General features: G+C 33.6%; 8 non-coding genes across 8 annotated transcripts; all 8 read left to right on the forward strand.

The window, feature by feature from the left end:
• The first annotated feature begins 1,450 nt into the window (after positions 1–1,450).
• TRNAI-UAU (transfer RNA isoleucine (anticodon UAU)) lies at positions 1,451–1,543 on the forward strand. Its single transcript is given in 2 exon segments — positions 1,451–1,488; positions 1,508–1,543. It is a non-coding gene; the product is annotated as a tRNA-Ile (tRNA).
• Positions 1,544–2,961: 1,418 nt separating this feature from the next.
• TRNAI-UAU (transfer RNA isoleucine (anticodon UAU)) lies at positions 2,962–3,054 on the forward strand. Its single transcript is given in 2 exon segments — positions 2,962–2,999; positions 3,019–3,054. It is a non-coding gene; the product is annotated as a tRNA-Ile (tRNA).
• Positions 3,055–4,473: 1,419 nt separating this feature from the next.
• On the forward strand, positions 4,474–4,566 carry TRNAI-UAU (transfer RNA isoleucine (anticodon UAU)). The gene is given in 2 exon segments: positions 4,474–4,511; positions 4,531–4,566. It is a non-coding gene; the product is annotated as a tRNA-Ile (tRNA).
• A 1,419-nt stretch (positions 4,567–5,985) lies between these two features.
• Positions 5,986–6,078, forward strand: TRNAI-UAU (transfer RNA isoleucine (anticodon UAU)). Its single transcript is given in 2 exon segments — positions 5,986–6,023; positions 6,043–6,078. It is a non-coding gene; the product is annotated as a tRNA-Ile (tRNA).
• Positions 6,079–7,497: 1,419 nt separating this feature from the next.
• TRNAI-UAU (transfer RNA isoleucine (anticodon UAU)) lies at positions 7,498–7,590 on the forward strand. The gene is given in 2 exon segments: positions 7,498–7,535; positions 7,555–7,590. It is a non-coding gene; the product is annotated as a tRNA-Ile (tRNA).
• A 2,931-nt stretch (positions 7,591–10,521) lies between these two features.
• On the forward strand, positions 10,522–10,614 carry TRNAI-UAU (transfer RNA isoleucine (anticodon UAU)). The gene is given in 2 exon segments: positions 10,522–10,559; positions 10,579–10,614. It is a non-coding gene; the product is annotated as a tRNA-Ile (tRNA).
• Positions 10,615–13,544: 2,930 nt separating this feature from the next.
• TRNAI-UAU (transfer RNA isoleucine (anticodon UAU)) lies at positions 13,545–13,637 on the forward strand. The gene is given in 2 exon segments: positions 13,545–13,582; positions 13,602–13,637. It is a non-coding gene; the product is annotated as a tRNA-Ile (tRNA).
• Positions 13,638–18,079: 4,442 nt separating this feature from the next.
• On the forward strand, positions 18,080–18,172 carry TRNAI-UAU (transfer RNA isoleucine (anticodon UAU)). Its single transcript is given in 2 exon segments — positions 18,080–18,117; positions 18,137–18,172. It is a non-coding gene; the product is annotated as a tRNA-Ile (tRNA).
• The last annotated feature ends 2,597 nt before the right edge of the window (positions 18,173–20,769 follow it).

The following is a 20,769-nucleotide window of genomic DNA, read 5'->3' on the forward strand; positions in this document are numbered from 1 at the left end:
CCTGGAGCAAATGTAATTTTTTTCTAATGTCATCAGTCAAATGTAATTTTTTTCTAATGTCATCAGTTATCATCTGCTACCTGAACATCCTGATATGAAGGCAGAAAAAAATCACAAACATGACTGTTTTTAAGGTACCAGTACACACATCTGCTTTGGTTCATATGCACTGTAAACATTACTTTAGTTAGTCAACAAAATGGAATGCAAAAGACTACCTCTTTATTGGTAAAAGAGTTGCATCAATCTGTTTTGCTGCAATGTAACATGAGGGTCCACACTATTAGGTCTGGTTAGTACAATCACATTTCATGCTGGGATTTGTAAAGCAAAGAACACAAATAAATGGCTTTCCTATATCGCAACAATTAATGATTATACTAATGAAAAAATCAGTTTCACACAAAGATGTTACTAAGCCCCACTGGCCTAATGGATAAGGCACTGGCCTCCTAAGCTAGGGATTGTGGTTTCAGGTCTCATCTGGGCTTTATTTCATCCATATAATTACTGGAGATGTTCCCTTTATTCTTGCTTGATACTGCACAAATGGCTCCACCAGAAACTTTTATCTGCTTAACACTCCGGTACTGTTCAGCTTGCAAAATTATGGCCCTGTATCTAAAAGCAGACATTTATCCTGATGACATTGTGGATTAGTTTCCGGATAAGTTTGCTATCACCTGGGACAGTGGCTTCCAGTCTCATCTAGGATGCATGTTCCTTTGATGCTCATTCTCATTCTAGAAGTTATGCTTTTTTTCAATGCAGGTGACTGTCTTAATGGTATTGCATGAAATCCATATATACCAAAACATACCTATTAAGTTTTAATTGCAATTTAATATCAGAGTGGCTACAAAATAACAATGTCTATGGCAATTGCTGATGGGTTTCTTGAAGTCCTTTCATCCATGTCATCAAAAGGGTAATTTTCTGCTTTTTATATTTCTTTGGACACTGACTTTACTGACAATTTAGGTGCTACAGACCAAAAAAACAATGTTTACCTTTAAATATAGAGCACAAGTGAGATTTAACTTATTTTTATTTAAAGATACTGCACTTTTTGGTATTATAGTGTATATTTTCCCTATGCAACATTGAAGTTACATATATTTATAGCAAATATTATTTAAGATAAATAAACAGAAATTATTTATAAACAGGAATTATTTTACAATTTTGATAATATTGAACTGTACAGCAATGGCATGAATTCATTGCAATATACACCTAAGGATACATAAAACTGGGCAATAACACAAATGCACAATATAATTGATTAACTTATGATTAGAATATTACTTTTATTAGGTACTTTAGTATTGGGTGCAGTAGTTTAGTGGATTTAAAAAGTAACTAATTTAAAATTAATAAACCAAGTTAATATACTTAGTCAACTCGATGCTAAAATCACTCAACTAAAAATAATACACTTTGACCATGTGCTCCTGTGGCGCAATCGGTTAGCGCGCGGTACTTATAAGACAGTATCTGTTGAGCAATGCCGAGGTTGTGAGTTCAAGCCTCACCTGGAGCAAATGTAATTTTTTTCTAATGTCATCAGTTAATGATTATCATCTGCTACCTGAACATCCTGATATGAAGGCAGAAAAAAATCACAAACATGACTGTTTTTAAGGTACCAGTACACACATCTGCTTTGGTTCATATGCACTGTAAACATTACTTTAGTTAGTCAACAAAATGGAATGCAAAAGACTACCTCTTTATTGGTAAAAGAGTTGCATCAATCTGTTTTGCTGCAATGTAACATGAGGGTCCACACTATTAGGTCTGGTTAGTACAATCACATTTCATGCTGGGATTTGTAAAGCAAAGAACACAAATAAATGGCTTTCCTATATCGCAACAATTAATGATTATACTAATGAAAAAATCAGTTTCACACAAAGATGTTACTAAGCCCCACTGGCCTAATGGATAAGGCACTGGCCTCCTAAGCTAGGGATTGTGGTTTCAGGTCTCATCTGGGCTTTATTTCATCCATATAATTACTGGAGATGTTCCCTTTATTCTTGCTTGATACTGCACAAATGGCTCCACCAGAAACTTTTATCTGCTTAACACTCCGGTACTGTTCAGCTTGCAAAATTATGGCCCTGTATCTAAAAGCAGACATTTATCCTGATGACATTGTGGATTAGTTTCCGGATAAGTTTGCTATCACCTGGGACAGTGGCTTCAAGTCTCATCTAGGATGCATGTTCCTTTGATGCTCATTCTCATTCTAGAAGTTATGCTTTTTTTCAATGCAGGTGACTGTCTTAATGGTATTGCATGAAATCCATATATACCAAAACATACCTATTAAGTTTTAATTGCAATTTACTATCAGAGTGGCTACAAAATAACAATGTATATGGCAATTGCTGATGGGTTTCTTGAAGTCCTTTCATCCAAGTCATCAAAAAGGTAATTTTCTGCTTTTTATATTTCTTTGGACACTGACTTTACTGACAATTTAGGTGCTACAGACCAAAAAAACAATGTTTACCTTTAAATATAGAGCACAAGTGAGATTTAACTTATTTTTATTTAAAGGTACTGCACTTTTTGGTATTATAGTGTATATTTTCCCTATGCAACATTGAAGTTACATATATTTATAGCAAATATTATTTAAGATAAATAAACAGAAATTATTTATAAACAGGAATTATTTTACAATTTTGATAATATTGAACTGTACAGCAATGGCATGAATTCATTGCAATATACACCTAAGGATACATAAAACTGGGCAATAACACAAATGCACAATATAATTGATTAACTTATGATTAGAATATTACTTTTATTAGGTACTTTAGTATTGGGTGCAGTAGTTTAGTGGATTTAAAAAGTAACTAATTTAAAATTAATAAACCAAGTTAATATACTTAGTCAACTCGATGCTAAAATCACTCAACTAAAAATAATACACTTTGACCATGTGCTCCTGTGGCGCAATCGGTTAGCGCGCGGTACTTATAAGACAGTATCTGTTGAGCAATGCCGAGGTTGTGAGTTCAAGCCTCACCTGGAGCAAATGTAATTTTTTTTCTAATGTCATCAGTTAATGATTATCATCTGCTACCTGAACATCCTGATATGAAGGCAGAAAAAAATCACAAACATGACTGTTTTTAAGGTACCAGTACATACATCTGCTTTGGTTCATATGCACTGTAAACATTACTTTAGTTAGTCAACAAAATGGAATGCAAAAGACTACCTCTTTATTGGTAAAAGAGTTGCATCAATCTGTTTTGCTGCAATGTAACATGAGGGTCCACACTATTAGGTCTGGTTAGTACAATCACATTTCATGCTGGGATTTGTAAAGCAAAGAACACAAATAAACGGCTCTCCTATATCGCAACAATTAATGATTATACTAATGAAAATATCAGTTTCACACAAAGATGTTACTAAGCCCCACTGGCCTAATGGATAAGGCACTGGCCTCCTAAGCTAGGGATTGTGGTTTCAGGTCTTATCTGGGCTTTATTTCATCCATATAATTACTGGAGATGTTCCCTTTATTCTTGCTTGATACTGCACAAATGGCTCCACCAGAAACTTTTATCTGCTTAACACTCCGGTACTGTTCAGCTTGCAAAATTATGGCCCTGTATCTAAAAGCAGACATTTATCCTGATGACATTGTGGATTAGTTTCCGGATAAGTTTGCTATCACCTGGGACAGTGGCTTCAAGTCTCATCTAGGATGCATGTTCCTTTGATGCTCATTCTCATTCTAGAAGTTATGCTTTTTTTCAATGCAGGTGACTGTCTTAATGGTATTGCATAAAATCCATATATACCAAAACATACCTATTAAGTTTTAATTGCAATTTAATATCAGAGTGGCTACAAAATAACAATGTCTATGGCAATTGCTGATGGGTTTCTTGAAGTCCTTTCATCCATGTCATCAAAAGGGTAATTTTCTGCTTTTTATATTTCTTTGGACACTGACTTTACTGACAATTTAGGTGCTACAGACCAAAAAAACAATGTTTACCTTTAAATATAGAGCACAAGTGAGATTTAACTTATTTTTATTTAAAGATACTGCACTTTTTGGTATTATAGTGTATATTTTCCCTATGCAACATTGAAGTTACATATATTTATAGCAAATATTATTTAAGATAAATAAACAGGAATTATTTATAAACAGGAATTATTTTACAATTTTGATAATATTGAACTGTACAGCAATGGCATGAATTCATTGCAATATACACCTAAGGATACATAAAACTGGGCAATAACACAAATGCACAATATAATTGATTAACTTATGATCAGAATATTACTTTTATTAGGTACTTTAGTATTGGGTGCAGTAGTTTAGTGGATTTAAAAAGTAACTAATTTAAAATTAATAAACCAAGTTAATATACTTAGTCAACTCGATGCTAAAATCACTCAACTAAAAATAATACACTTTGACCATGTGCTCCTGTGGCGCAATCGGTTAGCGTGCTGTGCTTATAAGACAGTATTTGTTGAGCAATGCCGAGGTTGTGAGTTCAAGCCTCACCTGGAGCAAATGTAATTTTTTTTCTAATGTCATCAGTTAATGATTATCATCTGCTACCTGAACATCCTGATATGAAGGCAGAAAAAAATCACAAACATGACTGTTTTTAAGGTACCAGTACATACATCTGCTTTGGTTCATATGCACTGTAAACATTACTTTAGTTAGTCAACAAAATGGAATGCAAAAGACTACCTCTTTATTGGTAAAAGAGTTGCATCAATCTGTTTTGCTGCAATGTAACATGAGGGTCCACACTATTAGGTCTGGTTAGTACAATCACATTTCATGCTGGGATTTGTAAAGCAAAGAACACAAATAAACGGCTCTCCTATATCGCAACAATTAATGATTATACTAATGAAAAAATCAGTTTCACACAAAGATGTTACTAAGCCCCACTGGCCTAATGGATAAGGCACTGGCCTCCTAAGCTAGGGATTGTGGTTTCAGGTCTCATCTGGGCTTTATTTCATCCATATAATTACTGGAGATGTTCCCTTTATTCTTGCTTGATACTGCACAAATGGCTCCACCAGAAACTTTTATCTGCTTAACACTCCGGTACTGTTCAGCTTGCAAAATTATGGCCCTGTATCTAAAAGCAGACATTTATCCTGATGACATTGTGGATTAGTTTCCGGATAAGTTTGCTATCACCTGGGACAGTGGCTTCAAGTCTCATCTAGGATGCATGTTCCTTTGATGCTCATTCTCATTCTAGAAGTTATGCTTTTTTTCAATGCAGGTGACTGTCTTAATGGTATTGCATAAAATCCATATATACCAAAACATACCTATTAAGTTTTAATTGCAATTTAATATCAGAGTGGCTACAAAATAACAATGTCTATGGCAATTGCTGATGGGTTTCTTGAAGTCCTTTCATCCATGTCATCAAAAGGGTAATTTTCTGCTTTTTTTATTTCTTTGGACACTGACTTTACTGACAATTTAGGTGCTACAGACCAAAAAAACAATGTTTACCTTTAAATATAGAGCACAAGTGAGATTTAACTTATTTTTATTTAAAGATACTGCACTTTTTGGTATTATAGTGTATATTTTCCCTATGCAACATTGAAGTTACATATATTTATAGCAAATATTATTTAAGATAAATAAACAGAAATTATTTATAAACAGGAATTATTTTACAATTTTGATAATATTGAACTGTACAGCAATGGCATGAATTCATTGCAATATACACCTAAGGATACATAAAACTGGGCAATAACACAAATGCACAATATAATTGATTAACTTATGATTAGAATATTACTTTTATTAGGTACTTTAGTATTGGGTGCAGTAGTTTAGTGGATTTAAAAAGTAACTAATTTAAAATTAATAAACCAAGTTAATATACTTAGTCAACTCGATGCTAAAATCACTCAACTAAAAATAATACACTTTGACCATGTGCTCCTGTGGCGCAAGCGGTTAGCGCGCGGTACTTATAAGACAGTATCTGTTGAGCAATGCCGAGGTTGTGAGTTCAAGCCTCACCTGGAGCAAATGTAATTTTTTTTCTAATGTCATCAGTTAATGATTATCATCTGCTACCTGAACATCCTGATATGAAGGCAGAAAAAAATCACAAACATGACTGTTTTTAAGGTACCAGTACACACATCTGCTTTGGTTCATATGCACTGTAAACATTACTTTAGTTAGTCAACAAAATGGAATGCAAAAGACTACCTCTTTATTGGTAAAAGAGTTGCATCAATCTGTTTTGCTGCAATGTAACATGAGGGTCCACACTATTAGGTCTGGTTAGTACAATCACATTTCATGCTGGGATTTGTAAAGCAAAGAACACAAATAAACGGCTTTCCTATATCGCAACAATTAATGATTATACTAATGAAAAAATCAGTTTCACACAAAGATGTTACTAAGCCCCACTGGCCTAATGGATAAGGCACTGGCCTCCTAAGCTAGGGATTGTGGTTTCAAGTCTCATCTGGGCTTTATTTCATCCATATAATTACTGGAGATGTTCCCTTTATTCTTGCTTGATACTGCACAAATGGCTCCACCAGAAACTTTTATCTGCTTAACAATATGGTACTGTTCAGCTTGCAAAATTATGGCCCTGTATCTAAAAGCAAACATTTATCCTGATGACATTGTGGATTAGTTTCCGGATAAGTTTGCTATCACCTGGGACAGTGGCTTCAAGTCTCATCTAGGATGCATGTTCCTTTGATGCTCATTCTCATTCTAGAAGTTATGCTTTTTTTCAATGCAGGTGACTGTCTTAATGGTATTGCATGAAATCCATATATACCAAAACATACCTATTAAGTTTTAATTGCAATTTAATATCAGAGTGGCTACAAAATAACAATGTCTATGGCAATTGCTGATGGGTTTCTTGAAGTCCTTTCATCCATGTCATCAAAAGGGTAATTTTCTGCTTTTTATATTTCTTTGGACACTGACTTTACTGACAATTTAGGTGCTACAGACCAAAAAAACAATGTTTACCTTTAAATATAGAGCACAAGTGAGATTTAACTTATTTTTATTTAAAGATACTGCACTTTTTGGTATTATAGTGTATATTTTCCCTATGCAACATTGAAGTTACATATATTTATAGCAAATATTATTTAAGATAAATAAACAGGAATTATTTATAAACAGGAATTATTTTACAATTTTGATAATATTGAACTGTACAGCAATGGCATGAATTCATTGCAATATACACCTAAGGATACATAAAACTGGGCAATAACACAAATGCACAATATAATTGATTAACTTATGATCAGAATATTACTTTTATTAGGTACTTTAGTATTGGGTGCAGTAGTTTAGTGGATTTAAAAAGTAACTAATTTAAAATTAATAAACCAAGTTAATATACTTAGTCAACTCGATGCTAAAATCACTCAACTAAAAATAATACACTTTGACCATGTGCTCCTGTGGCGCAATCGGTTAGCGTGCGGTACTTATAAGACAGTATCTGTTGAGCAATGCGGAGGTTGTGAGTTCAAGCCTCACCTGGAGCAAATGTAATTTTTTTTCTAATGTCATCAGTTAATGATTATCATCTGCTACCTGAACATCCTGATATGAAGGCAGAAAAAAATCACAAACATGACTGTTTTTAAGGTACCAGTACATACATCTGCTTTGGTTCATATGCACTGTAAACATTACTTTAGTTAGTCAACAAAATGGAATGCAAAAGACTACCTCTTTATTGGTAAAAGAGTTGCATCAATCTGTTTTGCTGCAATGTAACATGAGGGTCCACACTATTAGGTCTGGTTAGTACAATCACATTTCATGCTGGGATTTGTAAAGCAAAGAACACAAATAAACGGCTCTCCTATATCGCAACAATTAATGATTATACTAATGAAAATATCAGTTTCACACAAAGATGTTACTAAGCCCCACTGGCCTAATGGATAAGGCACTGGCCTCCTAAGCTAGGGATTGTGGTTTCAGGTCTCATCTGGGCTTTATTTCATCCATATAATTACTGGAGATGTTCCCTTTATTCTTGCTTGATACTGCACAAATGGCTCCACCAGAAACTTTTATCTGCTTAACACTCCGGTACTGTTCAGCTTGCAAAATTATGGCCCTGTATCTAAAAGCAGACATTTATCCTGATGACATTGTGGATTAGTTTCCGGATAAGTTTGCTATCACCTGGGACAGTGGCTTCAAGTCTCATCTAGGATGCATGTTCCTTTGATGCTCATTCTCATTCTAGAAGTTATGCTTTTTTTCAATGCAGGTGACTGTCTTAATGGTATTGCATAAAATCCATATATACCAAAACATACCTATTAAGTTTTAATTGCAATTTAATATCAGAGTGGCTACAAAATAACAATGTCTATGGCAATTGCTGATGGGTTTCTTGAAGTCCTTTCATCCATGTCATCAAAAGGGTAATTTTCTGCTTTTTATATTTCTTTGGACACTGACTTTACTGACAATTTAGGTGCTACAGACCAAAAAAACAATGTTTACCTTTAAATATAGAGCACAAGTGAGATTTAACTTATTTTTATTTAAAGATACTGCACTTTTTGGTATTATAGTGTATATTTTCCCTATGCAACATTGAAGTTACATATATTTATAGCAAATATTAATTAAGATAAATAAACAGGAATTATTTATAAACAGGAATTATTTTACAATTTTGATAATATTGAACTGTACAGCAATGGCATGAATTCATTGCAATATACACCTAAGGATACATAAAACTGGGCAATAACACAAATGCACAATATAATTGATTAACTTATGATTAGAATATTACTTTTATTAGGTACTTTAGTATTGGGTGCAGTAGTTTAGTGGATTTAAAAAGTAACTAATTTAAAATTAATAAACCAAGTTAATTTACTTAGTCAACTCGATGCTAAAATCACTCAACTAAAAATAATACACTTTGACCATGTGCTTATGTGGTGCAATCTGTCAGCACGCAGTACTTATAAGACAGTATCTGTTGAGCAATGCCGAGGTTGTGAGTTCAAGCCTCACCTGGAGCAAATGTAATTTTTTTTCTAATGTCATCAGTTAATGATTATCATCTGCTACCTGAACATCCTGATATGAAGGCAGAAAAAAATCACAAACATGACTGTTTTTAAGGTACCAGTACACACATCTGCTTTGGTTCATATGCACTGTAAACATTACTTTAGTTAGTCAACAAAATGGAATGCAAAAGACTACCTCTTTATTGGTAAAAGAGTTGCATCAATCTGTTTTGCTGCAATGTAACATGAGGGTCCACACTATTAGGTCTGGTTAGTACAATCACATTTCATGGTGGGATTTGTAAAGCAAAGAACACAAATAAATGGCTTTCCTATATCGCAACAATTAATGATTATACTAATGAAAAAATCAGTTTCACACAAAGATGTTACTAAGCCCCACTGGCCTAATGGATAAGGCACTGGCCTCCTAAGCTAGGGATTGTGGTTTCAAGTCTCATCTGGGCTTTATTTCATCCATATAATTACTGGAGATGTTCCCTTTATTCTTGCTTGATACTGCACAAATGGCTCCACCAGAAACTTTTATCTGCTTAACAATATGGTACTGTTCAGCTTGCAAAATTATGGCCCTGTATCTAAAAGCAAACATTTATCCTGATGACATTGTGGATTAGTTTCCGGATAAGTTTGCTATCACCTGGGACAGTGGCTTCAAGTCTCATCTAGGATGCATGTTCCTTTGATGCTCATTCTCATTCTAGAAGTTATGCTTTTTTTCAATGCAGGTGACTGTCTTAATGGTATTGCATGAAATCCATATATACCAAAACATACCTATTAAGTTTTAATTGCAATTTAATATCAGAGTGGCTACAAAATAACAATGTCTATGGCAATTGCTGATGGGTTTCTTGAAGTCCTTTCATCCATGTCATCAAAAGGGTAATTTTCTGCTTTTTATATTTCTTTGGACACTGACTTTACTGACAATTTAGGTGCTACAGACCAAAAAAACAATGTTTACCTTTAAATATAGAGCACAAGTGAGATTTAACTTATTTTTATTTAAAGATACTGCACTTTTTGGTATTATAGTGTATATTTTCCCTATGCAACATTGAAGTTACATATATTTATAGCAAATATTATTTAAGATAAATAAACAGGAATTATTTATAAACAGGAATTATTTTACAATTTTGATAATATTGAACTGTACAGCAATGGCATGAATTCATTGCAATATACACCTAAGGATACATAAAACTGGGCAATAACACAAATGCACAATATAATTGATTAACTTATGATCAGAATATTACTTTTATTAGGTACTTTAGTATTGGGTGCAGTAGTTTAGTGGATTTAAAAAGTAACTAATTTAAAATTAATAAACCAAGTTAATATACTTAGTCAACTCGATGCTAAAATCACTCAACTAAAAATAATACACTTTGACCATGTGCTCCTGTGGCGCAATCGGTTAGCGTGCGGTACTTATAAGACAGTATCTGTTGAGCAATGCCGAGGTTGTGAGTTCAAGCCTCACCTGGAGCAAATGTAATTTTTTTTCTAATGTCATCAGTTAATGATTATCATCTGCTACCTGAACATCCTGATATGAAGGCAGAAAAAAATCACAAACATGACTGTTTTTAAGGTACCAGTACATACATCTGCTTTGGTTCATATGCACTGTAAACATTACTTTAGTTAGTCAACAAAATGGAATGCAAAAGACTACCTCTTTATTGGTAAAAGAGTTGCATCAATCTGTTTTGCTGCAATGTAACATGAGGGTCCACACTATTAGGTCTGGTTAGTACAATCACATTTCATGCTGGGATTTGTAAAGCAAAGAACACAAATAAACGGCTCTCCTATATCGCAACAATTAATGATTATACTAATGAAAATATCAGTTTCACACAAAGATGTTACTAAGCCCCACTGGCCTAATGGATAAGGCACTGGCCTCCTAAGCTAGGGATTGTGGTTTCAGGTCTCATCTGGGCTTTATTTCATCCATATAATTACTGGAGATGTTCCCTTTATTCTTGCTTGATACTGCACAAATGGCTCCACCAGAAACTTTTATCTGCTTAACACTCCGGTACTGTTCAGCTTGCAAAATTATGGCCCTGTATCTAAAAGCAGACATTTATCCTGATGACATTGTGGATTAGTTTCCGGATAAGTTTGCTATCACCTGGGACAGTGGCTTCAAGTCTCATCTAGGATGCATGTTCCTTTGATGCTCATTCTCATTCTAGAAGTTATGCTTTTTTTCAATGCAGGTGACTGTCTTAATGGTATTGCATAAAATCCATATATACCAAAACATACCTATTAAGTTTTAATTGCAATTTAATATCAGAGTGGCTACAAAATAACAATGTCTATGGCAATTGCTGATGGGTTTCTTGAAGTCCTTTCATCCATGTCATCAAAAGGGTAATTTTCTGCTTTTTATATTTCTTTGGACACTGACTTTACTGACAATTTAGGTGCTACAGACCAAAAAAACAATGTTTACCTTTAAATATAGAGCACAAGTGAGATTTAACTTATTTTTATTTAAAGATACTGCACTTTTTGGTATTATAGTGTATATTTTCCCTATGCAACATTGAAGTTACATATATTTATAGCAAATATTAATTAAGATAAATAAACAGGAATTATTTATAAACAGGAATTATTTTACAATTTTGATAATATTGAACTGTACAGCAATGGCATGAATTCATTGCAATATACACCTAAGGATACATAAAACTGGGCAATAACACAAATGCACAATATAATTGATTAACTTATGATTAGAATATTACTTTTATTAGGTACTTTAGTATTGGGTGCAGTAGTTTAGTGGATTTAAAAAGTAACTAATTTAAAATTAATAAACCAAGTTAATATACTTAGTCAACTCGATGCTAAAATCACTCAACTAAAAATAATACACTTTGACCATGTGCTCATGTGGTGCAATCGGTCAGCGCACAGTACTTATAAGACAGTATCTGTTGAGCAATGCCGAGGTTGTGAGTTCAAGCCTCACCTGGAGCAAATGTAATTTTTTTTCTAATGTCATCAGTTAATGATTATCATCTGCTACCTGAACATCCTGATATGAAGGCAGAAAAAAATCACAAACATGACTGTTTTTAAGGTACCAGTACACACATCTGCTTTGGTTCATATGCACTGTAAACATTACTTTAGTTAGTCAACAAAATGGAATGCAAAAGACTACCTCTTTATTGGTAAAAGAGTTGCATCAATCTATTTTGCTGCAATGTAACATGAGGGTCCACACTATTAAGTCTGGTTAGTACAATCACATTTCATGCTGGGATTTGTAAAGCAAAGAACACAAATAAACGGCTTTCCTATATCGCAACAATTAATGATTATACTAATGAAAAAATCAGTTTCACACAAAGATGTTACTAAGCCCCACTGGCCTAATGGATAAGGCACTGGCCTCCTAAGCTAGGGATTGTGGTTTCAAGTCTCATCTGGGTTTTAATTCATCCATATAATTACTGGAGATGTTCCCTTTATTCTTGCTTGATACTGCACAAATGGCTCCACCAGAAACTTTTATCTGCTTAACAATCCGGTACTGTTCAGCTTGCAAAATTATGGCCCTGTATCTAAAAGCAGACATTTATCCTGATGACATTGTGGATTAGTTTCCGGATAAGTTTGCTATCACCTGGGACAGTGGCTTCAAGTCTCATCTAGGATGCATGTTCCTTTGATGCTCATTCTCATTCTAGAAGTTATGCTTTTTTTCAATGCAGGTGACTGTCTTAATGGTATTGAATAAATCCATATATACCAAAACATACCTATTAAGTTTTAATTGCAATTTAATATCAGAGTGGCTACAAAATAACAATGTCTATGGCAATTGCTGATGGGTTTCTTGAAGTCCTTTCATCCATGTCATCAAAAGGGTAATTTTCTGCTTTTTATATTTCTTTGGACACTGACTTTACTGACAATTTAGGTGCTACAGACCAAAAAAACAATGTTTACCTTTAAATATAGAGCACAAGTGAGATTTAACTTATTTTTATTTAAAGATACTGCACTTTTTGGTATTATAGTGTATATTTTCCCTATGCAACATTGAAGTTACATATATTTATAGCAAATATTAATTAAGATAAATAAACAGGAATTATTTATAAACAGGAATTATTTTACAATTTTGATAATATTGAACTGTACAGCAATGGCATGAATTCATTGCAATATACACCTAAGGATACATAAAACTGGGCAATAACACAAATGCACAATATAATTGATTAACTTATGATCAGAATATTACTTTTATTAGGTACTTTAGTATTGGGTGCAGTAGTTTAGTGGATTTAAAAAGTAACTAATTTAAAATTAATAAACCAAGTTAATATACTTAGTCAACTCGATGCTAAAATCACTCAACTAAAAATAATACCCTTTGACCAGGTGCTCCTGTGGCGCAATTGGTTAGCGTGCGGTACTTATAAGACAGTATCTGTTGAGCAATGCCGAGGTTGTGAGTTCAAGCCTCACCTGGAGCAAATGTAATTTTTTTTCTAATGTCATCAGTTAATGATTATCATCTGCTACCTGAACATCCTGATATGAAGGCAGAAAAAAATCACAAACATGACTGTTTTTAAGGTACCAGTACATACATCTGCTTTGGTTCATATGCACTGTAAACATTACTTTAGTTAGTCAACAAAATGGAATGCAAAAGACTACCTCTTTATTAGTAAAAGAGTTGCATCAATCTGTTTTGCTGCAATGTAACATGAGGGTCCACACTATTAGGTCTGGTTAGTACAATCACATTTCATGCTGGGATTTGTAAAGCAAAGAACACAAATAAACGGCTCTCCTATATCGCAACAATTAATGATTATACTAATGAAAATATCAGTTTCACACAAAGATGTTACTAAGCCCCACTGGCCTAATGGATAAGGCACTGGCCTCCTAAGCTAGGGATTGTGGTTTCAGGTCTCATCTGGGCTTTATTTCATCCATATAATTACTGGAGATGTTCCCTTTATTCTTGCTTGATACTGCACAAATGGCTCCACCAGAAACTTTTATCTGCTTAACACTCCGGTACTGTTCAGCTTGCAAAATTATGGCCCTGTATCTAAAAGCAGACATTTATCCTGATGACATTGTGGATTAGTTTCCGGATAAGTTTGCTATCACCTGGGACAGTGGCTTCAAGTCTCATCTAGGATGCATGTTCCTTTGATGCTCATTCTCATTCTAGAAGTTATGCTTTTTTTCAATGCAGGTGACTGTCTTAATGGTATTGCATAAAATCCATATATACCAAAACATACCTATTAAGTTTTAATTGCAATTTAATATCAGAGTGGCTACAAAATAACAATGTCTATGGCAATTGCTGATGGGTTTCTTGAAGTCCTTTCATCCATGTCATCAAAAGGGTAATTTTCTGCTTTTTATATTTCTTTGGACACTGACTTTACTGACAATTTAGGTGCTACAGACCAAAAAAACAATGTTTACCTTTAAATATAGAGCACAAGTGAGATTTAACTTATTTTTATTTATAGATACTGCACTTTTTGGTATTATAGTGTATATTTTCCCTATGCAACATTGAAGTTACATATATTTATAGCAAATATTAATTAAGATAAATAAACAGGAATTATTTATAAACAGGAATTATTTTACAATTTTGATAATATTGAACTGTACAGCAATGGCATGAATTCATTGCAATATACACCTAAGGATACATAAAACTGGGCAATAACACAAATGCACAATATAATTGATTAACTTATGATTAGAATATTACTTTTATTAGGTACTTTAGTATTGGGTGCAGTAGTTTAGTGGATTTAAAAAGTAACTAATTTAAAATTAATAAACCAAGTTAATATACTTAGTCAACTCGATGCTAAAATCACTCAACTAAAAATAATACACTTTGACCATGTGCTCATGTGGTGCAATCGGTCAGCGCACAGTACTTATAAGACAGTATCTGTTGAGCAATGCCGAGGTTGTGAGTTCAAGCCTCACCTGGAGCAAATGTAATTTTTTTTCTAATGTCATCAGTTAATGATTATCATCTGCTACCTGAACATCCTGATATGAAGGCAGAAAAAAATCACAAACATGACTGTTTTTAAGGTACCAGTACACACATCTGCTTTGGTTCATATGCACTGTAAACATTACTTTAGTTAGTCAACAAAATGGAATGCAAAAGACTACCTCTTTATTGGTAAAAGAGTTGCATCAATCTATTTTGCTGCAATGTAACATGAGGGTCCACACTATTAAGTCTGGTTAGTACAATCACATTTCATGCTGGGATTTGTAAAGCAAAGAACACAAATAAACGGCTTTCCTATATCGCAACAATTAATGATTATACTAATGAAAAAATCAGTTTCACACAAAGATGTTACTAAGCCCCACTGGCCTAATGGATAAGGCACTGGCCTCCTAAGCTAGGGATTGTGGTTTCAAGTCTCATCTGGGTTTTAATTCATCCATATAATTACTGGAGATGTTCCCTTTATTCTTGCTTGATACTGCACAAATGGCTCCACCAGAAACTTTTATCTGCTTAACAATCCGGTACTGTTCAGCTTGCAAAATTATGGCCCTGTATCTAAAAGCAGACATTTATCCTGATGACATTGTGGATTAGTTTCCGGATAAGTTTGCTATCACCTGGGACAGTGGCTTCAAGTCTCATCTAGGATGCATGTTCCTTTGATGCTCATTCTCATTCTAGAAGTTATGCTTTTTTTCAATGCAGGTGACTGTCTTAATGGTATTGAATAAATCCATATATACCAAAACATACCTATTAAGTTTTAATTGCAATTTAATATCAGAGTGGCTACAAAATAACAATGTCTATGGCAATTGCTGATGGGTTTCTTGAAGTCCTTTCATCCATGTCATCAAAAGGGTAATTTTCTGCTTTTTATATTTCTTTGGACACTGACTTTACTGACAATTTAGGTGCTACAGACCAAAAAAACAATGTTTACCTTTAAATATAGAGCACAAGTGAGATTTAACTTATTTTTATTTAAAGATACTGCACTTTTTGGTATTATAGTGTATATTTTCCCTATGCAACATTGAAGTTACATATATTTATAGCAAATATTAATTAAGATAAATAAACAGGAATTATTTATAAACAGGAATTATTTTACAATTTTGATAATATTGAACTGTACAGCAATGGCATGAATTCATTGCAATATACACCTAAGGATACATAAAACTGGGCAATAACACAAATGCACAATATAATTGATTAACTTATGATTAGAATATTACTTTTATTAGGTACTTTAGTATTGGGTGCAGTAGTTTAGTGGATTTAAAAAGTAACTAATTTAAAATTAATAAACCAAGTTAATATACTTAGTCAACTCGATGCTAAAATCACTCAACTAAAAATAATACACTTTGACCATGTGCTCATGTGGTGCAATCGGTCAGCGCACAGTACTTATAAAACAGTATCTGTTGAGCAATGCCGAGGTTGTGAGTTCAAGCCTCACCTGGAGCAAATGTAATTTTTTTTCTAATGTCATCAGTTAATGATTATCATCTGCTACCTGAACATCCTGATATGAAGGCAGAAAAAAATCACAAACATGACTGTTTTTAAGGTACCAGTACACACATCTGCTTTGGTTCATATGCACTGTAAACATTACTTTAGTTAGTCAACAAAATGGAATGCAAAAGACTACCTCTTTATTGGTAAAAGAGTTGCATCAATCTATTTTGCTGCAATGTAACATGAGGGTCCACACTATTAAGTCTGGTTAGTACAATCACATTTCATGCTGGGATTTGTAAAGCAAAGAACACAAATAAACGGCTTTCCTATATCGCAACAATTAATGATTATACTAATGAAAAAATCAGTTTCACACAAAGATGTTACTAAGCCCCACTGGCCTAATGGATAAGGCACTGGCCTCCTAAGCTAGGGATTGTGGTTTCAAGTCTCATCTGGGTTTTAATTCATCCATATAATTACTGGAGATGTTCCCTTTATTCTTGCTTGATACTGCACAAATGGCTCCACCAGAAACTTTTATCTGCTTAACAATCCGGTACTGTTCAGCTTGCAAAATTATGGCCCTGTATCTAAAAGCAGACATTTATCCTGATGACATTGTGGATTAGTTTCCGGATAAGTTTGCTATCACCTGGGACAGTGGCTTCAAGTCTCATCTAGGATGCATGTTCCTTTGATGCTCATTCTCATTCTAGAAGTTATGCTTTTTTTCAATGCAGGTGACTGTCTTAATGGTATTGCATGAAATCCATATATACCAAAACATACCGATTAAGTTTTAATTGCAATTTAATATCAGAGTGGCTACAAAATAACAATGTCTATGGCAATTGCTGATGGGTTTCTTGAAGTCCTTTCATCCATGTCATCAAAAGGGTAATTTTCTGCTTTTTATATTTCTTTGGACACTGACTTTACTGACAATTTAGGTGCTACAGACCAAAAAAACAATGTTTACCTTTAAATATAGAGCACAAGTGAGATTTAACTTATTTTTATTTAAAGATACTGCACTTTTTGGTATTATAGTGTATATTTTCCCTATGCAACATTGAAGTTACATATATTTATAGCAAATATTATTTAAGATAAATAAACAGGAATTATTTATAAACAGGAATTATTTTACAATTTTGATAATATTGAACTGTACAGCAATGGCATGAATTCATTGCAATATACACCTAAGGATACATAAAACTGGGCAATAACACAAATGCACAATATAATTGATTAACTTATGATCAGAATATTACTTTTATTAGGTACTTTAGTATTGGGTGCAGTAGTTTAGTGGATTTAAAAAGTAACTAATTTAAAATTAATAAACCAAGTTAATATACTTAGTCAACTCGATGCTAAAATCACTCAACTAAAAATAATACCCTTTGACCAGGTGCTCCTGTGGCGCAATTGGTTAGCGTGCGGTACTTATAAGACAGTATCTGTTGAGCAATGCCGAGGTTGTGAGTTCAAGCCTCACCTGGAGCAAATGTAATTTTTTTTCTAATGTCATCAGTTAATGATTATCATCTGCTACCTGAACATCCTGATATGAAGGCAGAAAAAAATCACAAACATGACTGTTTTTAAGGTACATACATCTGCTTTGGTTCATATGCACTGTAAACATTACTTTAGTTAGTCAACAAAATGGAATGCAAAAGACTACCTCTTTATTGGTAAAAGAGTTGCATCAATCTGTTTTGCTGCAATGTAACATGAGGGTCCACACTATTAGGTCTGGTTAGTACAATCACATTTCATGCTGGGATTTGTAAAGCAAAGAACACAAATAAACGGCTCTCCTATATCGCAACAATTAATGATTATACTAATGAAAATATCAGTTTCACACAAAGATGTTACTAAGCCCCACTGGCCTAATGGATAAGGCACTGGCCTCCTAAGCTAGGGATTGTGGTTTCAGGTCTCATCTGGGCTTTATTTCATCCATATAATTACTGGAGATGTTCCCTTTATTCTTGCTTGATACTGCACAAATGGCTCCACCAGAAACTTTTATCTGCTTAACACTCCGGTACTGTTCAGCTTGCAAAATTATGGCCCTGTATCTAAAAGCAGACATTTATCCTGATGACATTGTGGATTAGTTTCCGGATAAGTTTGCTATCACCTGGGACAGTGGCTTCAAGTCTCATCTAGGATGCATGTTCCTTTGATGCTCATTCTCATTCTAGAAGTTATGCTTTTTTTCAATGCAGGTGACTGTCTTAATGGTATTGCATAAAATCCATATATACCAAAACATACCTATTAAGTTTTAATTGCAATTTAATATCAGAGTGGCTACAAAATAACAATGTCTATGGCAATTGCTGATGGGTTTCTTGAAGTCCTTTCATCCATGTCATCAAAAGGGTAATTTTCTGCTTTTTATATTTCTTTGGACACTGACTTTACTGACAATTTAGGTGCTACAGACCAAAAAAACAATGTTTACCTTTAAATATAGAGCACAAGTGAGATTTAACTTATTTTTATTTAAAGATACTGCACTTTTTGGTATTATAGTGTATATTTTCCCTATGCAACATTGAAGTTACATATATTTATAGCAAATATTAATTAAGATAAATAAACAGGAATTATTTATAAACAGGAATTATTTTACAATTTTGATAATATTGAACTGTACAGCAATGGCATGAATTCATTGCAATATACACCTAAGGATACATAAAACTGGGCAATAACACAAATGCACAATATAATTGATTAACTTATGATTAGAATATTACTTTTATTAGGTACTTTAGTATTGGGTGCAGTAGTTTAGTGGATTTAAAAAGTAACTAATTTAAAATGAATAAACCAAGTTAATATACTTAGTCAACTCGATGCTAAAATCACTCAACTAAAAATAATACACTTTGACCATGTGCTCATGTGGTGCAATCGGTCAGCGCACAGTACTTATAAGACAGTATCTGTTGAGCAATGCCGAGGTTGTGAGTTCAAGCCTCACCTGGAGCAAATGTAATTTTTTTTCTAATGTCATCAGTTAATGATTATCATCTGCTACCTGAACATCCTGATATGAAGGCAGAAAAAAATCACAAACATGACTGTTTTTAAGGTACCAGTACACACATCTGCTTTGGTTCATATGCACTGTAAACATTACTTTAGTTAGTCAACAAAATGGAATGCAAAAGACTACCTCTTTATTGGTAAAAGAGTTGCATCAATCTATTTTGCTGCAATGTAACATGAGGGTCCACACTATTAAGTCTGGTTAGTACAATCACATTTCATGCTGGGATTTGTAAAGCAAAGAACACAAATAAACGGCTTTCCTATATCGCAACAATTAATGATTATACTAATGAAAAAATCAGTTTCACACAAAGATGTTACTAAGCCCCACTGGCCTAATGGATAAGGCACTGGCCTCCTAAGCTAGGGATTGTGGTTTCAAGTCTCATCTGGGTTTTAATTCATCCATATAATTACTGGAGATGTTCCCTTTATTCTTGCTTGATACTGCACAAATGGCTCCACCAGAAACTTTTATCTGCTTAACAATCCGGTACTGTTCAGCTTGCAAAATTATGGCCCTGTATCTAAAAGCAGACATTTATCCTGATGACATTGTGGATTAGTTTCCGGATAAGTTTGCTATCACCTGGGACAGTGGCTTCAAGTCTCATCTAGGATGCATGTTCCTTTGATGCTCATTCTCATTCTAGGTTATGCTTTTTTTCAATGCAGGTGACTGTCTTAATGGTATTGCATGAAATCCATATATACCAAAACATACCTATTAAGTTTTAATTGCAATTTAATATCAGAGTGGCTACAAAATAACAATGTCTATGGCAATTGCTGATGGGTTTCTTGAAGTCCTTTCATCCATGTCATCAAAAGGGTAATTTTCTGCTTTTTATATTTCTTTGGACACTGACTTTACTGACAATTTAGGTGCTACAGACCAAAAAAACAATGTTTACCTTTAAATATAGAGCACAAGTGAGATTTAACTTATTTTTATTTAAAGATACTGCACTTTTTAGTATTATAGTGTATATTTTCCCTATGCAACATTGAAGTTACATATATTTATA

This window comes from Taudactylus pleione, unplaced genomic scaffold (genome assembly GCF_031769625.1).
Source record: "Taudactylus pleione unplaced genomic scaffold, aTauple2 ptg000473l, whole genome shotgun sequence".
NCBI classification, from domain to species: Eukaryota; Metazoa; Chordata; class Amphibia; order Anura; family Myobatrachidae; genus Taudactylus; species Taudactylus pleione.